Source organism: Pholcus phalangioides, unplaced genomic scaffold (genome assembly GCF_987345545.1).
Source record: "Pholcus phalangioides strain wild (caught in Gottingen) unplaced genomic scaffold, Ppha-v1.0 ptg000009l_1, whole genome shotgun sequence".
Taxonomy (NCBI): Eukaryota; Metazoa; Arthropoda; class Arachnida; order Araneae; family Pholcidae; genus Pholcus; species Pholcus phalangioides.
In genome coordinates, this window is record NW_028301602.1 from 40,934,718 (window position 1) to 40,953,539 (window position 18,822).

Below are 18,822 nucleotides of genomic sequence, written 5' to 3' on the forward strand. Positions count from 1 at the left end.
ATCTAAATACTATATAGGAAAAGTTGCTGTCATATAGCGATTATGGTGTGATTTCACAGTTGTTTTTCTTCGTGTCCATTGTGTATTAAAATTTTTGTTATTTCTTATCTTATTAGCATTCTCGACGTATCTCGAGCCACACGAACGTCGGAAATATGAAATTAGTAATTTATCTTTCCTGAGGGAGCGTATTGCATTATATATATATATTTCAATTTTTTTTAATGTCTGACTTTCCGGATTTGCTGTGATAGAGATTGCGACATCTCTCGGCGCAGTCACTGAACGAGATTAAGATGGAATTCTGACATGAGTAATTCAGACAAGAAACCAGGAAGCTAATATCTCATCTACAGATACGTTTCACATACATATAATACATTTTACTGAGTTTTTGCGAGCAAGTTTGAGTAATAATCTGTGAAGATAAGTCTATTCCCAATTGTAAGAATTGACTATAAGAATACAGTATTTTCCGTGTACACGAACTCAAACACTAAGAATTATGTTCTGGAAATCATTATATTATTCAGACTTCTATTCTCGATGGACTTATTGAACAAAATATTGCTTCATTTTCCTTATCAATTATGTTAATTTTTAATTTAAGAGAAGAATATCAATTTTTAGACACTTGAAACATTATGCCTTCTGTAAATGAAGTATTTTGATAAAAATGGGTAGTTTAGCTGAGGAGAAATTGATGAAATGAGTGTAAAAATCAGAGATACCCGAAAATATATGATTTGGTCCAGGAAAAATGGTATGTTTCATTACAATAAAACATAAAAAGAAATAAAAATCGTGAGATACTAGAGATTAAGGGGCCACATTACTGTGAAGTACTTTTCTGCAAGGCATACACATTGATTTGTTTAACAAAAGTGAATTAATTTTGTGTTTGAAAATTTACGATATGCAGTTACTATAGTTAGTCACTGTAGTTAGTGCTCTTATCGTTCATCTTAAACTTTTTGAAATGTCTCGTATACATAGGCAAGTGCGAAGGGTGCGATTGCACCAGACTGTAAAATGTTAAGGGTCGTAAAGAACTGAATTCTATTACATTTGAGATACGCATTTGCTTTAACTATAACTACTTTAAAAAGACAGAACTTGAAATTCTGTGGATCTATTGATGATAAATATGTCGATTTATTAACAGATACGCAAATGATAGTGAATCCCCCCCCTCCTCCTTGAATGGTGCATTGATTTTTGAGAGGACTCCAGACTACGATTTTTAGCTTGGCTCTTTTGAAGAAACACGACTTTGAAGAAATATAGAAGATTAGATTAGATTAGAAGAAAAATAAAATATAGAAGAAATATAGAAGATTTATTGACTTTGAAGAAAATTTATAATTTTAAATATTTTAGAAATATAAGAATGATACTCTAAGCCCCCTCCCCCTGATCCTTGTCAGCATTCCCTATGTGAATGTGGGGGGGGGGGCGGGTGGGGCATAGTCTTAACAGCAGCATGAGCCCTTGAGAAAAGAGCTTCTCTGGACACGTCTCCCTATCAGACTTCTTGAAGTGCTAACCACCTCAACTCAAAATCTTATACAGTAAAACCTGTGTAAGCTGGACACCTACGGTTCCATTAAAATCTGTCCAAGTTAGAGAGTTGTCCAAGATAAAGAGGTATATTATTGTGGACACTCTTTTGTGTCATACGATTATGGCCGGTTCCATTGAAAACCGTCCAGTCTAGGGAGGTGTAAACGATACAGGGGTGTCTAAACTGACAGGTTTTACTGTATCAGTATTACACATTATGTTATGCATATGTCTCGTTAATGTAAAGCTCCCAATCCACCTGTACTACTCATTCTGGAACCTCCTCGGAAAGTTTTGTTTTTTTGACGGAGCAGAATTCCTAGACTTACAGTGAGTCCCCCCCCCCCCTCCCACCTCATGTTGATTTTCGGTGGGTGTATAGAGTAAAAAGGAGTTAATCTCTTTGCCTAACCCCCAATAACATCTCTCGGGGTGGGAGGGGGGGGGGCAGCATGCAAACAAATATTGAAGCGGGCCGCAAAACTGTTCTTGCACCTGGGGACTTAATGACTAAATCTAGGCCTGCTCCTATATCTCTTGTATGATTTTTGAAAGAAACAACTTCTCACATCAAATTTTGCTCCTTAAAAATACAGGCGTCTTGCGCGTATGATTACACGAATTATCTTTTTTTACTTTGAGCTCTAATGTTCGTTTTATTTTGCATAATATAAATGTATTATTGACATGAATTTCTGGTGTTGCAAAATTATGAGGTTACTTTTTTTTATTTGAAAATTCTGCATTTTTTTTTCAAAATTAAAAAGGATGTTACAAAAAATTTGTGAGGTTGAAATTCCTAAAAAATGTTTGATTTTATAATTTTTAGGTGATTTTGAGATGTAATACCACTGATTTTTATATACATATTTATATGATTCCTTCACAGCACCTTATCATATAAAGGAACCACTGATATGAAACAAGGCAAGGTCAAATCTCGTATTTCCCCCGTATTAGTGAGAATGTCGTGAAAATCGGGGATCGGGAGGGGGGGGGGCACTAGCTTTCTTAATGTCGGGGTTTTGTTCTTTCCCATCATGCCGGAATCAATAAGGATCACATGATACATTCAGAAGACAGATAAATCAATGTTTATTAAATACTGAATAAATATGCATATCGGAATAAAATAACAGTTTTCACTGTGGCAAATGTGTTTGCTATTCATACTTAGAATAAGACAACCATAAGTATTCTTTATGGGCATTGTATAATATTTTATCATGTATATATATATATATATTGTTTGAAATTACATTTTTAATTGGGTTGCTGTATTTTTAAAATACTATAGGACATCCATATTTGTTATGGGCATCTTTTTCTCAGCCACCTCGTTGTGGCCTTGTATTTGTATTTGTATATAAGGAATTTGATAAATATAATAAAAATAGATTATCTCTGGTGTTCCTCGATGTTTCTCGACTAACGCGGAGGAATACGGTCATCTATTGCAGCGGTTCCCGTATATTTAGTACGTATTTAGTCCTGAACCCCCCCCCCCAAAAAGAAAAAATCTTGGTGTGTGCCATGGCCCCCCCCCCCCCATTTATAGCAGCAGAAACTACAGCCATTTGGTAGCGAGAATGTTCTCAAACAATGGAGAACATTCTATCCACCACCAGTAAATATGATGCGATAGCAGTGCCATCTACTGAACGGCAAAAATACTATGAAAAACTCCTTATACTTCAATCAAGAGATACCACCACAAGCACAATTTTTTTTCAAATAACAATAATATTACTACAGTAGTCTCCCAACTTTGCAGCATTTTTTTCCAACTTAGCATTAATTTTTCTATAATTCTACAATTGAACCGTAGGTACCCAATAAAAAAACATCCAATGTGGACATCCTGGGGTCCAGGCACCCCCAACTGAGAACCGCTGAACTAGTGATTCAATGAACCTATAAATTTCTAATTATAAGAGAACATAAATGGAAAATATTTTTCGGAAAGATGTATTTTATGCAAAAATTTTCCAACACAATTTCACTAGTACCATTATTATTAATGAATGGTATTAATGAACCATTATTATTAATGAATGATCATGACATCGTAAAGATTCATTAAACCACGTGTATATTTATATATTTTTCTAAATGCCATTTATGGCTCGTAGTTTTACCTTGATTAATTAGGGAAGCAGGGAAAAGTTTTTTCCTCTCTCTTCCCATTCTCATGCTTTGGGCAGTTTTATTCTTGGAACGTATTTTTCTAGTAACGAATGTCGATCCTTAAAAGCTTATCACCCGACAGCGACAGTTATCGGAAAAATCTGGCTATAAGGAGATGGGAGTGGGTGTAGAAAAACCATTCTTTTATCCCGTTTTTGCTCCCCGCCAATGGTTAAAAGGTAAAACGCTCAGTGTAATGTGAGAATCCATAACAATTTCAACTCTCATAAAAAATAATAGTGAAGTATTATTCGAATAATAATAATAATAAAAAAACCCTGCAACCATTTTACGCCGATAATCACCTCTTTTGCACCGTTTCCTTTTTAATACTCTTTTTGTTTATTACGTCGGGAACGATAATCAATGCTAAACTTTTTAAGTGAATCCGGAGGAATATATACAGTACGTGTATAGCTCTGTTTTAGCTATTTTTGGGAATAGCTTTTGACCTAGTTAAATGAGATGGAAAAGAGAAGAAACGTTAAAGAGTGAAGGAGATTATTTCTTTATGAGATGTTTTTTTTTTTTTATTACATCTTAGATTCTTCAGTACATTTCATTGAAAAAATTAAGATAAAAAAACCTAGCGGGTGCCTCTTCTATTTGAAGCGTTCAATTTCGAATTTGATTGAACAATTCGTGAAACAATATTCGAGTCGTCCGGCACCTTCTTGATGTTTTGTAATATTTTGTGAGAAAAAAGTAGTTTAAGACTTTGATTGTAAAAGCATAGCCGGCCTCGCTTAATCGGATAATGGATAAATGAGTATTCCGCTTAAACGGATAAGATAAAATTATCTGGAACCAAAATTTCTCCCACAGAGACAATATTAAAGTCCCTCGCTTGATCGAATATTACGATTCACCCGAGAATCGTTAATACGCACAACTATTTACATGTATAGTATTTTTATTGAGCAAACATTTGCAATTAATGGCAAATATGTTGCCAAGTTAAGACTTGGACTTCAGAGTGGGTATTGGCCTCGTCGTCTTCATCACGTACATTTAATTATTTTATTTTTGCACTCTGTTGAGGCCATAAAGGCATATTTGGAGAAGTTGTCCGATAACTTTCTCAACGAAAAGTAAAAATCTTAGGTATTGTGATCGTTGAAATTTTCATTTCATTCGGTGTCTGATTTATACTAGAAACTTTATAAATATTGATACTTCATCAGAGAGAGAGATCAATATACAAACTATACAATAAGTGTTAAACAGCAATTGAATTGTTCCCCGCTTAATCATTTACTATGTTCCTGAACCGTTGATATCTGTTTGCCAACTGTATCTTGAAATCAAATTTTTAGCCATTTTTATTTTTTTTTAAACTTCAATTTCAAACATGATATTCAAACAAAACATCATTTGATCCAATGGACTCACCACGTAAGGGCTAGGCTCAGTGAAATATATTTAGATGAGAGATAATAGCAGAGTAGAATCTACATTTCGATTAACTTGACTTTGATCAAGTGTTATTCGCAAAATCCTGCACCACCTGCTAGCTTTGTTCGTATCCGATATTTCATGAAGTAATGCAATTAGTGACAGGCATCGTGATATTTCAACCCTCGTTCCCCTCCCCTAATATTACTGGTTCTGCAATTGCCTGATATATTTCTTAAAACGGAAATTTTGAGGGAAACAACATATCAATTCCGTCCACTAGCAGCACTTATAGGGCTTTTCCACCTCGTTTTAGTCACTTATCTGAAATTAAATCTGAGCTAAATCTTTTTCTCTTTTTCTATGAAAATTCATGAATCACCTTTTAAGCCCTGCCTAATCAATTAAGGTGCTAATTCATGCAACACATTTCTTTTCTGTGAACTTCACTTTTTTTTCTTTTATGATCTACCTAATAAATCTGCACCATATATTCTTAATATGTGTTGCTTGTAATCACTTTGATTTTGCTACTTTCTTTCAAACCGTACATAACGATGATCTAATGCTAAAGAGGCAATGCACGAGGGCCGCAACTAGGGAATGGTAGGGAGAAATTATTTCTTTCATTAGTTCGAGAATTAATCCGAACCGTTTTCAATGTTTTCAACCATTTCCTGAATATAGGTTTATAGACGTCATTTTGACCTGTTCATTTAGAAAGAAGGCATTTCCGGTGACGTTCCGTATATTGAGTGCGTCACAAACCTGGAAAATATGATGCACCGACCGGAGTTACAAGATTTTTAACGGATCGATACCCGTCAAAACATGACGTATAGCAAACTCACCAATGATTCATCAGATTTCACCTTAGATTGTGGTTTCTGCAGTCACTGGGAAACACTAACCACGAGAAAAACAATTTCGAGCCAGATAATCTAAAAGTAAAACTGCGTGTCAGTGGGCCATACATTCTAGGCGTGGCACTGCCGACCGGCATAAGAACCATATCTCTCACCATAGAAAACATCATACACACAGCTCCGTTATTCATAAATATACCTAGATTTCTCGTTCACGCACTATTACACGATCATGTTCAACTGCTCCTCCGAATCATGACCGGAGACCGAAAACAGAAATTATATGGATCGAGAGGAATATTATTATTATGAATGATCTGGTAGAAAATAGGGGAGGGAGAGCCATGGCCACACGATTATCGAAATGGCAATTTTCGAATCTCATTAGTGATACAAACGAGTTTGTAATTTCCCTGGAAAAGCATGTTGCATGTTTGCATGAGTTTGGGGGGGGGGGCGAAAGGAAAAGAAGAGTGACTCTCAGGAAGCGTCTCGTGGGAAAACTTGACCATAATATGAGGTAGTCGGATTTCCCCAAATAACCATCATCCATTCCCTCCAGCCCCCCACTTTGATGTAAATGCAATCCGAGATCAGGTAATAAATGTAACATGCAACGTCGCCGTGGTGTGTTTCGTATTTTTAATGTTTGCTTAATTTACTTCCTTTACTTAAACTCCCCCATTCCCCGGCTTCTAAACGAGCCATTTGGTTGTATTAATGATCATAAGGCGAACGTGTTCAACAAGGGGCGGGTCCTGCACCGGCAATATTCGTACATGTAATAAATACTGTGGGAGGAAAAAGGAAGCGTGGATTCAGGAGGGCTTTATGGTATATTTGAAAAATTGAAAAGTGGTCGTTCTCGCATTATTACGTGCACGTCTACGAGCAAGTGAAAACCGGAACGGGCTTCCAGGACGTCTGTGATATACGGCGCCTACGTCGTATCACGCGTATAACGCCCCGCAAATTTTGTGTGTGTGTGTGTAATGGGGATCGTTTCAAATGGTATGCGAATTATAACTGGTAAAAACAATCACACATACTGTTACTGAACCGTGCATGCACCTCGTATACATTTCCTCTGAGGAATTTCTAATGAAATCGGTACATGCCAAAACATGTGGTGCGTGTCCCTAACGTACTTATGTTGTTAAAGTTATGTTTATTTTTTTTTTGTTTTACTGGTGCTGCCATCTGTATATTTCGATGTAAAAATGCCAAATGGCTGATTTTTTCATGTTACGTAAGTATCGTGTTGAAGGTATACTTGCTACAGTATGATAAACATCAAATTGTCTAGGATTTTTGTCACTTGACCATAAATTTGCATTTCAATCCTCGTTTTAACGAGCGTTTGCAATCATTGCGAGTGACCATTCGATCAACAAAACAACGTAAGACATATACTACTTAATAAAATTGGCCCGTTTCTGATACAGCCGCACATAAACTGCGCTGTGTCTTTGAAGACTTTAGGAACGGAGCAGGTCGAGAAAATGATAGCCCCATTTAAGGTTTCAAACGCTGTTTGCGGCTCCACATTGCTATATGATTCCAATACGAGTTTGTGCACCCTACCACTCCTGGAACGTTGCACACGTATTTCTGAAACATCCAGTACATTAAAGATAATAAAGTAATACGATTGGTTTGTACTCATGAAAATGCTTTTCAGAAATTTCATTTACCTATATATCAAATAAAAATCAAACCGAGCGTTGACATGTTTGTCTGTGTTTTCTCTACAATAATATTTGAGGAGCTTATTTTCAAAAGGTAACATTTCCATTTTTTCCCCGAAATGCATTTTTCAACGGTTTACGAATCTTTGGGATAAGCTCTGTCAGATTATGCCACCAGGATCATTCAAACGTGAATATTTTTAGCAAAAATTTCAATGTAGAGTTTGCCGTTTTTATTAAAATAGAACATACCCATCGTTTTCATACACTTCGGTATTTTTCATCTCTCGATAACGGACATTCTATGAGACCGAAAGTTTTGTCCACTAACGAGGAGTGTCCGTTAATGGATAGTTATATACACTAAGTATGGCCGATGCAATTCAAAATTGTGTCCATCAGTGGAGGTGTCCGTTATGAGAAGTTCCAAATGTAGAATGGTCGTATTTCTTATGTTAATGACGAGAAGGCAGTATAAGGGAAACCTTCTGGGCTAGTTAAACCATTCTGGAGTTGACATGTGGTGTCGAAATTTGAAAATTTTCAGACTTTTACCAGCTCAATTTTTAATCAAAATATCATTTCCACTAATTTTCTTTAAAAACGGAACTTGTTCAAAATTCAAATGTGGATAACTCCCTTGAATGTTGATCAAGGAACATAGCATCCCACGTGCTACCTATTGGTCTATTTTCTATTTTTGTACTTCCACTATAAATTTGGCAAAAATGGGGAAATGCTCCCTTTTGAAATTAAGCTCCTAATTTCCGATATATTGCTTTTGCAATGAGAATTTCATACATTCCTTACTGTTACCAACGTTAAGCTTGGATGTTAAGATTGAAAGTCTGTTGAATAGATATTCTAAGCAAACCTGTGGTGAAATTGGCTTCGCGTTTGAATTTATTTCAAAACATTTCAAATACGAATTTACTCCGAATCAATTTCTAAACATATGCGTTCACGGAGAAAGAAACTTTCAATAGCTTAATTCCTCTTATTATGTATCTAGCTATTAATTAGTATCGGTTATGTACAAGTATGTTTATTACTTGAAGTACGAATTCCGTGTCACTAAACAAGAGTTATATACGTATGTTCTAGAGATGCCCAATTAAATATTTCTTACATTTATAACATATTTGATGTGATATTCACATCAAAGAATACGGCTTAAATTTTAAATGGGAAGTGCAGATGGTGCAGGGTGATGCCTAATGAAGTATACAGTTTTCAGATAATGTAAAACAGAGAAATTGAAGACGCGGACCACAACTGTGATCTGTTTGGCAGATGCACTCATAAAGTTTGTATCCTGCTATTCATGGTGACTGCACTCATAGTGGAGCGAAGAGGTACGAGTAGGAAGAAAAAAATGTACGGGAGTGCGAATGAGATGCTCACACATAGTAAAAGAGGAAGAGGATCGAGAAAATGGCCGGAGGGGTTCTGTAATGTAAGGATGTGATAATGATGATGATCCCTCCAGAGAAGAGGGAATGAAAAAAAGGGAGAACGGAGACAAATCAGCAGATATCGAAAATGAGCAGATCGTGGAAACAAACAAGTTTGTTCAAATCGTGCACCTCGTTGAAGTAGTCTCTTTCTGTCTTTTGCCTTGCTACTCGAGTATGTGCTGTGTAAAACAAAACAATAAAATTGTTTTCATTGCTAGTCTCTATTATTCACTCTCGTATCTCTTGGTCGTCGCACTATGTGCACGACCTTAGGGAAGTAGACATATTGTAAGGGCTCGTATATCACGCGACTAGTCAGTCAGTCAAATTAGCAATGCCTGCAGTGGAGAAAGTGTTTTGCGTTCTAAACTTGAACAAAACCGAATCCGTAACCGTTGTGCGATGGCATTTTCAATCCAATTGAGAATTAGGTAGTCACTGCCGTCCTGCATCTGTGGCATCAGCTAAAGACTTGATATATATGCAAAAAAGATCCTCCCGTGACAGTTTTCTCTTGAAATTCGCTAGACTCACGGCTACGCATTGCTAGTCACTTCACATACACGCTATCGCTTACGTCACTTATCCTTTTCTGGATAAGTTTAGTCTGGGTGATGGCCACAGTTGCATCATTGCAGTAGCTACCTAATTCGTTAATAGGATTGTAAATATTGTTGCACAACAGTCACAGATATTAAAGAACGCATAAGAGCCTTCTTCAATGCAGACGCAGCCATTTTGACTGACTGTAGTCCCATGAAACACATGCCCTACATATTACAGTGGAGCTTCGGTTAACGAGCTAAATCCGTTCCTCCAACGTGCTCGCTATCCGAGTAATTTATTATTCGAACCAAACTTACCCATAGGAAACAATGGAAACACGGATAATTCGTTGCACAATTATTCATTCCCCTAAAAAAAACGGCATTGAATCAATAATTAAACATAATAATAATTATACATAATGTAATAAAATATAAATAATGCCATAAATATAAACACACAATACGATAATGTTTAGAAACATGATTGACTATTAACTTACTATAAACGACGAGAACGAGGAGGACTACCGTTTAGAACGATCTACAGTCTCACTGTTATTTGCAAACTTATTCTTTTTTGCGTGACTTTCTAAAAAGGACCTTATCCAATGACACTTGCTTTTGCCTCTTTTTTAGGATTTCTGGGCAATGGTTCAATTGCAGTGTTCGGTGGAGAGATTCATTGATTGCACACTGCTACAGCTTTATTTTGGTGGCTCTTTTCTACAGAGTTTTGCACATCTCTCTAATCTCATTTTATATAAATATTTGAGGGACTCCACCTTACTTCTCTTTTCCTCAGACGGGATACCGTCCATAAACTCTTGCTATTGCGTGCAAAAGAGATCCATCACTTCATTTACCGTCAACTTCTAGACATTTTTCACCACTAGTTCTTGAATGCCATCCTCATGCACCTCCAGTCCATGGTCTTCCCCAAGCACAAAATCTCTTCTACAAGTAGTGGCTCTGTTCATGAGTTAGTCCCCACCCCTCAAAATCACGTTCAATAACGCAATCAGCCCACAGTTTTTCTTTCCAAGCAGGATTAAAAAAAAAAAAAAACCGCATACGCATCGCTGCTATGCTACTTCTAGTTTCGTACGGTAAATATTCACACTCGCACGTGTGTTAAATTTCCGACTGAGGAACGCTTACTGGAGACCGTAGAGGAGAATATTACCCGAAATTCCATAACACGCGTGTGGGCGAAAGCAAAAACCATCAGCTCAGTTGTGATAACGTGAAAATGACTAAATGAAGCGCAAAATGTTTGTTCGTAATGCGAAGAATCGTTCGTTAACCTAGTCAAAATTTGTTCAAAATTTTTTGCTCGTTATGCGAATTGCTCGTTAATTGAACCAAACCGCTCGTTAACTGAAGTTTCACTGTCATATTACCTACGCCAATGTTTCCCAACCTTTATGATGTCGCAGAACCCCAGTAACGCTCAAGGCCCCCGAGGACCAAATTTCGATTTCCACGCAACCTTCTTCATACAATCCAAAATATTCCGTCTTTTATGCCGTCTGTGCCGTTTTTTTGTTGTTTGCGAATCAAAAAATTGAAGTAATCAATTGCAATTTCACAGCACTAAATGCATCTTTCACGCAATGATAATAAAATGACCCCGCGGTTCCCTTTAAAGGTACTCACTGACCACGGATTACTGGTTGGAAAACACTGACCAACGCCACTTCCCTTAGTAGCATTATACAAATTTTATGAGTACATCTACCAAACCGATCACAGTTGGGGTCCGTGTCTTCAACTGTTACGGTTTTACATCACCTGGAAACTGTGTGCTTACTTCATTATGAACCATTCTGTGGCATAATATTTAAGTTTAAATTTAGAAATAATATTCTCTGACTCATCGTCGAATTCACACACACACAACGAATTATCATATATTTTTCTCCCTCCGGTTGCACATACGAGTACAGTTACATTCTCGTCGCCATTAATAATATCGATTCCAGCCTAGGAGTATATCCCAGCTAGCATTAATTGACTCCAACTCGGAAAAGAACTCGCAATAAAACACGAGTGAGCACTTCGCATGTCATCGCTGAATTCGGACGAAGCAAGTGAATGAAACCAATGACGTAGGAATGAAAGGAAAAGAAAAATGGATGTGAAAAGAAATAAGCCAAGGACTGTAATTTGAGGGGTGTGGTTCACAGAATTGCTCTCTCTCTCTCTGAGAACATTTATCCCAGGCTGGGATGTCGATTTCTCATAAAGTGATGTAACAACACGGTCCAGAGCTTGTTGGGTACAATTGCTTCGGCCATAAATTCGAATGCCATGGTTGTGTGTCACACGTAATATACTTTCACTAAGATTATATGGAATTGTGATAATGACAGCATGAACACCGAACAAAATTTTACGACAGGTCTATCTTTGGAAAATGCATTACTTTGTGTATAGCTTTATACGTAACTTTTTTTTTCTTCTTTTCTCATTCGGACATTGGAAATCAGAACCGTGTCGTTTTATTACAAATAGGTTACTAGTGCTTCGGAAAGTAATAATAAAACATTTGATACCCATGAATAGTTTCGTGGTGATTTTATTTATTTTTTTCTTTGCTGACATATACTTACAGTAATTCGGGCTTGATTTATGATGGAGTTCAACATATTGGTAGTTATTATAAATCACTAGTAAATGGGTGTAAAGATGTTCTCGATGGTAACCGATAGCAAGCATTCAAATGATTAATTTTAAGCGTTTATCAGTCGCATAATATTTTAATAATATAAGATAACGTATAATGTGATATTAGAAATTGGTTATAATATTTACATGCTTAGGTAAAGTGGAAATGTATGAACAGTAAAATCAATAGAAAAAGTGTTGAATAAAACTCGAATAGGTCAGACACAATTTCATTTTTGAATTTCCTCTAGTTTTAAACACCCAATTTTGAATTCAAGTTTTAAATTTCTAGTTTTGAATCTAGATTTAAATTTCCAGTTTTTGATCTAGTTTTAAATTTCTAGTTTTTGATCTAGTTTTAAATTTCCAGTTTTTGATCTAGTTTTAAATTTCTAGTTTTTGATCTAGTTTTAAATTTCTAGTTTTTGATCTAGTTTTAAATTTCTAGTTTTGAATCTAGTTTAAACTCCTGGTTTGCATTCTAGTTTTAAATTATTAGTTATAAATTCCTATTTTCTGATTCCAGTTACAAATTCCTAGTTTTCAATTCCAAGTTGTAATGATTTCAATGAGATTCTCTCATGACTACTACTTCTGAAAATCTGATTTCACTCAATTTAAAATACGTAGGCGATGGAACCACCATCTCAGACTGCTCAATTAAGCTGATTTAATTTATATTGCATCAAAATACCACGGTGTGGTGAAATACAGTATATCCCACGAATTATTAAAATTGAAATGTTATATACCAATGGAGAGAAGACTTTGTCGGTTTTCTTCACACTTAACACCTGTTTAATGTGTAGAAAAGTTTTCATACGATAACTGAGACATTTTCTTCCATATCCGATATTCCCGCTCACAAAAAATGATACTGCGTATAATGATGGAGCAATGTAAAGGATGCTACACACTACAATGACGTAACGTGGGATCACATCACGTAAGTGTAGTGTATAGCGGCCTTCGGACTCGTAAGTCTTGAAATGCATTTTTATCATATAAAAATACCGGGCGCTTCCCAGGTTTTCTTCAAATTACTGGAAGGATTGAAAAAGTGACAAGCCATTATGAAGGAATAAACAGTTATACATAATACTGGAAGCATCAAAGAAGTGAAAAACCGTTGTAAAGGCATATGCATGTCTGAAACGCATTGTTAGGGAACCACGGTAACCAAAGTAAACATTCCGAAAGTGATTGTTGCCGGACTTTATTTTTTCCCCCGTTTCGGGCATTTGCCCAGCTTTGACGAACTTTTGAAGTAGCCTATGGTTCAATCCCGGTCCTGTTTGGTATATATATGCAAAATTTGGTTACGATAGGTCTAAAATTGTAGATTTGTATAGAGAACAAACATACACACTTTCACATTTATATATATAAGATCATCATATTCTAACCTGTTCATAATCGAGTCGCTAATGAAACGTGGTGCGAGACATGAGAACATCAGTTTGCGATTCGAGATACAAAAATTATTTTGCTGTATAAGTTCTGCCGCTGTGGTGGTCGAGTGGTCATAATGACGGACACTCATCGCGAGGATCCGGGTTCGAACCCCACCGGCGTGGTTTCTGTGGTTTTGTGTGGTTCCCAACTTCAAGGCGCGAATGCGAGCCGATCTCCCCGTTAAAAAGTCTCGCCACAGAGAGCAACAGGCCTACAACATTACAAATATTCAATCATTGCACTTCACTCACAATTTGAAGTATAGATGGCAGCACTGAAATATCAGACACAACACTAGCTACACAATCAGACTATTAGGTGCACTCACTTTGTTCCAGACTCTGCCACGAAAGCTGGGCTGGAAGAGATCTCGGAAACGGGATAAGTCCATAAGTGGAGCCCCTGGCGTTCATTCATGCTGTATAAGTTCTAAACGTGATATGTTATCCGAGGATGATGTCACTCTCCGCTATTCATACGAAGGTTTTTAACAGCTGGCTGATGCGAAGATATATTTAGGAAAGGAAGACAATTCAACTTCCCTTGCGGGGAATCGAACCCACGTCCTTTCACTTTCCGGGTGAACGCACTAGACTGCAAAGGCAACGAATATCGCAATATTTCCTTGGAGCTCGTGCGCACTGAACTAAATCAGGCTAAAGCTCACAATTGCTGACACTGCCACCAGATGGCGACTTATCCGAGAGAGAAAAATACTTTTCTTTCCTAAATATATTTTCACATCAGCCAGCTGTTAAAAACCTTCGTATATGATATGCCATATCAACGTAATATCAACGAAGCCGATACAGAGCACGAAGGGCGAGCTATCCACGTTTGTGTAATGTTTAATATACGTTAATGAATAAATTAAAAATATCAATACATAATAGCACACATACATTAATTACATATAAAGAATTTGTATAAGATTAGAATAAATACAATTTTTCGCTAGTTTTACAGTTGGCACTTGACAAAAAAACATTGTCTAGCTTTGTGCTGTGCTAGAAAAAGCATTTGTGACTATTGAATTGGATTAGATTTACAGCTGTCAAGATACGATGTTATCTCACACACACACACACACACACACACACACAATGTCTTTAAATTCATTTTCACTCTTTGCAGCGCAAACTCCGAAATGCGTTCCACTCCAGCCCATTTCAGATTTTTAACCGGTCTGCGAAAACATCTGGAGACAAATAGACGCATTAAAATTAATTTTATCAGTGTTTTATTATATCTATTTAGACCCTGGATAGAATAATTCAGCTTTTATATAGCTCTCGAAGAAGTAATTCAGTCTTAAACTATACTCGTAGAGGGTTATTCAACCTTTGAACGATTTCATATAAGTAATTCAGCTATCATATGGCCCGCAAAAGGCATTCGATCAACTAGACGACCCATGGCTTAGATCGTATATCTGTAAATTTATTTTCAAAAAATAAATGAATGGATTAATTCATTTCAAAAATACAGCATAACACAGATTTTTCCTCCAAAAACCTAATTTCCTGGTACTTTATTGTTATTTATTTCCGCACAAACACGATATATCTTTATAAAAATATTGGAAAATGAAGCGAAAACACAATAAATCTCAAAACACACATAGAAAAACCTCCCGAATTAAATCTTTTTGCTTAATTTAGGAAAAAGTTCCAGAAGCTTTTATAGTCCCAGTAGTTGACACAGTGTTTAATACTTCAATAAATATAATATGAAATATAACCCTTGTATTAATATTTCATACGAACACATGTTTTACTTTCTCTTCCTCTGATATATTCCCTAGATGCTTTGCAATATGTATGAATATTTATTGTTTACTTACATTCGGTAAACAAACACGTCTTCGTTTTTAATTAAAGTGTTTTCAGTTTCTTCCTCGTATATATAAAAACATTTTTTTTCCTACTCTTCTAAGAAAAACCACTAATAAATTAACATGAAGAGAGGAAACACGTAGAAGAAAAATTTACGAAAAACAAAAATTATTTTTTTAGAATTTTCAAGAACAAAAGAGAAAAATCAACACCCCGTTGTTTTGCCTTGAGGTCTTCAAAAAAATATATAGCATAATTTATTTATTTATTATTTTTATTTTATCCGTACATATATTGTTCTTGTGTAAATATACCGGTTGAATTCAAGAGAAAACTAGATAGCTGTTCTTTAGTTTACTAAAAATTCTCCTCCCCGATACCTTCAAGTTTTTTTTATTTTAAATTTCCATTCTCTCGTCTACGAAAACTGAATTGGGTTCTTTGTAGAGTGGTTTAAATCCCTGCGGCAAGAAACATCTCACAAAAGAATCTGATTTTTCTTATTTCTTTCATACTCTAAAAATTTAAATCCTTCTCTTTTTTGGAAGATTTGATTTGGAAAATCTTTCTTAAAACTTTCTTTGAAATACTTTCATGATCATTGGGTTTTTCGATAGTATGATATTAGGAAAATTTAGTTTTTATTTATTTATAACTGTAAAAGTGCTAATTTTATATAAGTTATCGATTGTGCATGGCAATGGGTTTAATCTTTTACAGGCTGAATTAAGCTTTGAATTGATTTTCTAAATGTTTTTTCTGTTATTTCTTCTTCTGATCCTATAGAGAAGAATCTTCAAACTTTTTCTAGCCGCGAGCAGTGCCTGTAACCATGATCAAAAGAAGAGCACCTTTACGGCAAGTCTGACATACCCATGCATGAAATCAGGGTGATTGAAATAATCAGGATGATTGATGCTGATTTCAATCCTTCAATACGATTTGCGCAAGGTGTTTACTTGGTTCGTTGATCAAGTGCTCGCGAGCACGAAATCGTACACGAGCATCGAGCACTCTAAATGCTTAGAGCGCTGTAGAGAGCGAGAGTAACGGGTTGAGGATTCCTGGTTGAGAGCATAGTTTCCCAAATTTTTCGTTCCCTCACCCCCTTAATCAGAAATTTTTTCTTTCATCGCCCAACTCAAGTGAAAATATAAGATCATATGTTAAATCCATAGCTTCTATCGTCCCCCCCCCCCTCCCGGACCATTACATCGCTCACCGGGGGGGGGGGGGGGGACATTGCAACCCCAACATTTGTTTAGAGTTATCAACCACAAAATTCATGAAAACAATTTTCTTGTATGTTTTCTGGACTTGCCAATGTCCATAGAAACAACAATAAAATCAAAACAAAAATATATATTAAATTTTTTACTTAAAAAATGAGCGATTAAAAATTAAATCTATGGCAGTGCTGAAATGAATGAAATTTTTGTTTTGTAAATTTAGTTTGGAATCTCATGCATTCAGGAAAAAAAATCAAGTGTTTTTATATGTAAAGAAATATTTTTTTCTAATTAGTAAAAACCGATATATTCCCAATCGGGGAACATCAAGTCATTAGATTGGATTTTGGAGATTCTTCAAATTTTTAGAATGATTTTTAGTTTTTATACCATATATACGTTTTGATCATTCTCTTGAGATCGTAGAAGTAGATTATTAGTATATCTTTAATAATTTAACACTAAATTAGATTATGACGTCCTCGACTGTAACGCCACCTTGGTTATAACGCCCATAATTTGTTTCCTCGACTGATTCACTTGTAAAATAATGTTAATGAACCCTGTTTACAGAATCGATTAAAACGTAACGACCTCCGATATAATAAGACATACATTTTCCGTTACTTTGGTTTCGTTTCTCAAGAAATTCTTATAAAAATGTCCCATTCTTTTTAACGAAGTTTGCTTTAATTTAAATGCAATATAATGAAGATAATTTGTATAATTTATAAATTATGTTACAAGCATTTTGCCCCCGTTAAATAATTTTCTATTCCTTGTAGGCCTGCTGTAGTGCTTTATTTCCAGCTAAGGATTATTTATAGGTGATAACTGGCAATTTTGCCGAAAATTGGCTACAATTTCGCAAAAAAATGTGGTATCCCGGGTTCATGTGATTTCAATTTTTTTCCTGATAAAATTTGGTCACCTCAATCATAATGAAATGACCTAATTTTTGTTTGTATTTGATTGCATCTGAGTATATTTTTCGTGTTTAAAATGTCTTAGAACGTCCATCTCGGTTTCAACGACATCTCCATCATAACGACAAAAATTTTAAGAATCTTCGATGTCGTTGCAACCAAGTTTGACTGTGTTTATTTTGCCGTATTTTCATCTACGTAAGAAGACATTATTAAAAGACAAGAAATATTTTCAGTAAAGATTTTTTCATGTTAATTAGGCCACACCTAAATACGTACAACGTACGTACGGTCTGCATGCTTTGAATGTGACTATTTTGGTACATATAGTATACATGCTGTCAGTGTTACATGTTAAGTAAAATCGTTATTCACCTATGACTAAAAACAATGTATTTTTAACATTTATTTGTAGTAAAACTTCTAATATTTCATCTCTAGTGCGTTTTGATGAAACATTTTGCTTTTGTATGATTTTAATAATCATTATTGCTTTGATCTACGTTTTTCTGAGTGCTTTTATTTCTTGTGTAACATCAAAAACAATTTCTCCTCTGTTAAATAGTAGGGGGTTTAAACCAAACGAACATATTTGTTTAGGATGAAGGACCTTTACTAATGTCCCAAGTTGAGTAATGAAGATCGGAAGAGGAAAAAATGTTAAAACATGATGAGTTTAGAAATTCCATCATGCTTTTAAAAGATTAAATAAGTCAGCAGTTTTTAAATATTCAATAATTCAAGTGCTCTGCAGCATTTCTATTGTAAAGATCGGAAAAAGTAGTACACATTTTCGACTTGAAAATCCAAATGGGTAATGCCTATTTCTTTGGGAAATTACAAACTTAATATATAGTTATTGAGACGTGAAACCTAAAATTTAATCTTTTCGTCTCTCCACGGTTATTTTCTGTACACGAGGGGTGATTATACCGGGACCTACAATTTATTCCCGATTCCGAACGACAGTATTTTCTATACTCACCGAAAGGTTGGTCCCTCGGTG

General features: G+C 35.6%; 1 long non-coding RNA gene across 1 annotated transcript in view; it reads right to left on the minus strand.

Annotated features, from left to right (window-relative positions):
* LOC149083082 (uncharacterized) overlaps positions 1–14,283 on the minus strand; it is a 71,069-nt gene extending 56,786 nt beyond the window's left edge. The window contains exons 1-2 of the long non-coding RNA XR_016193306.1: positions 14,155–14,283; positions 10,020–10,071 (exon numbers count right to left, since the gene is read on the minus strand). This is a non-coding gene — a long non-coding RNA (uncharacterized LOC149083082). The remainder of the gene's footprint in view (positions 1–10,019; positions 10,072–14,154) is intronic.
* Between the last annotated feature and the right edge of the window lie 4,539 nt (positions 14,284–18,822).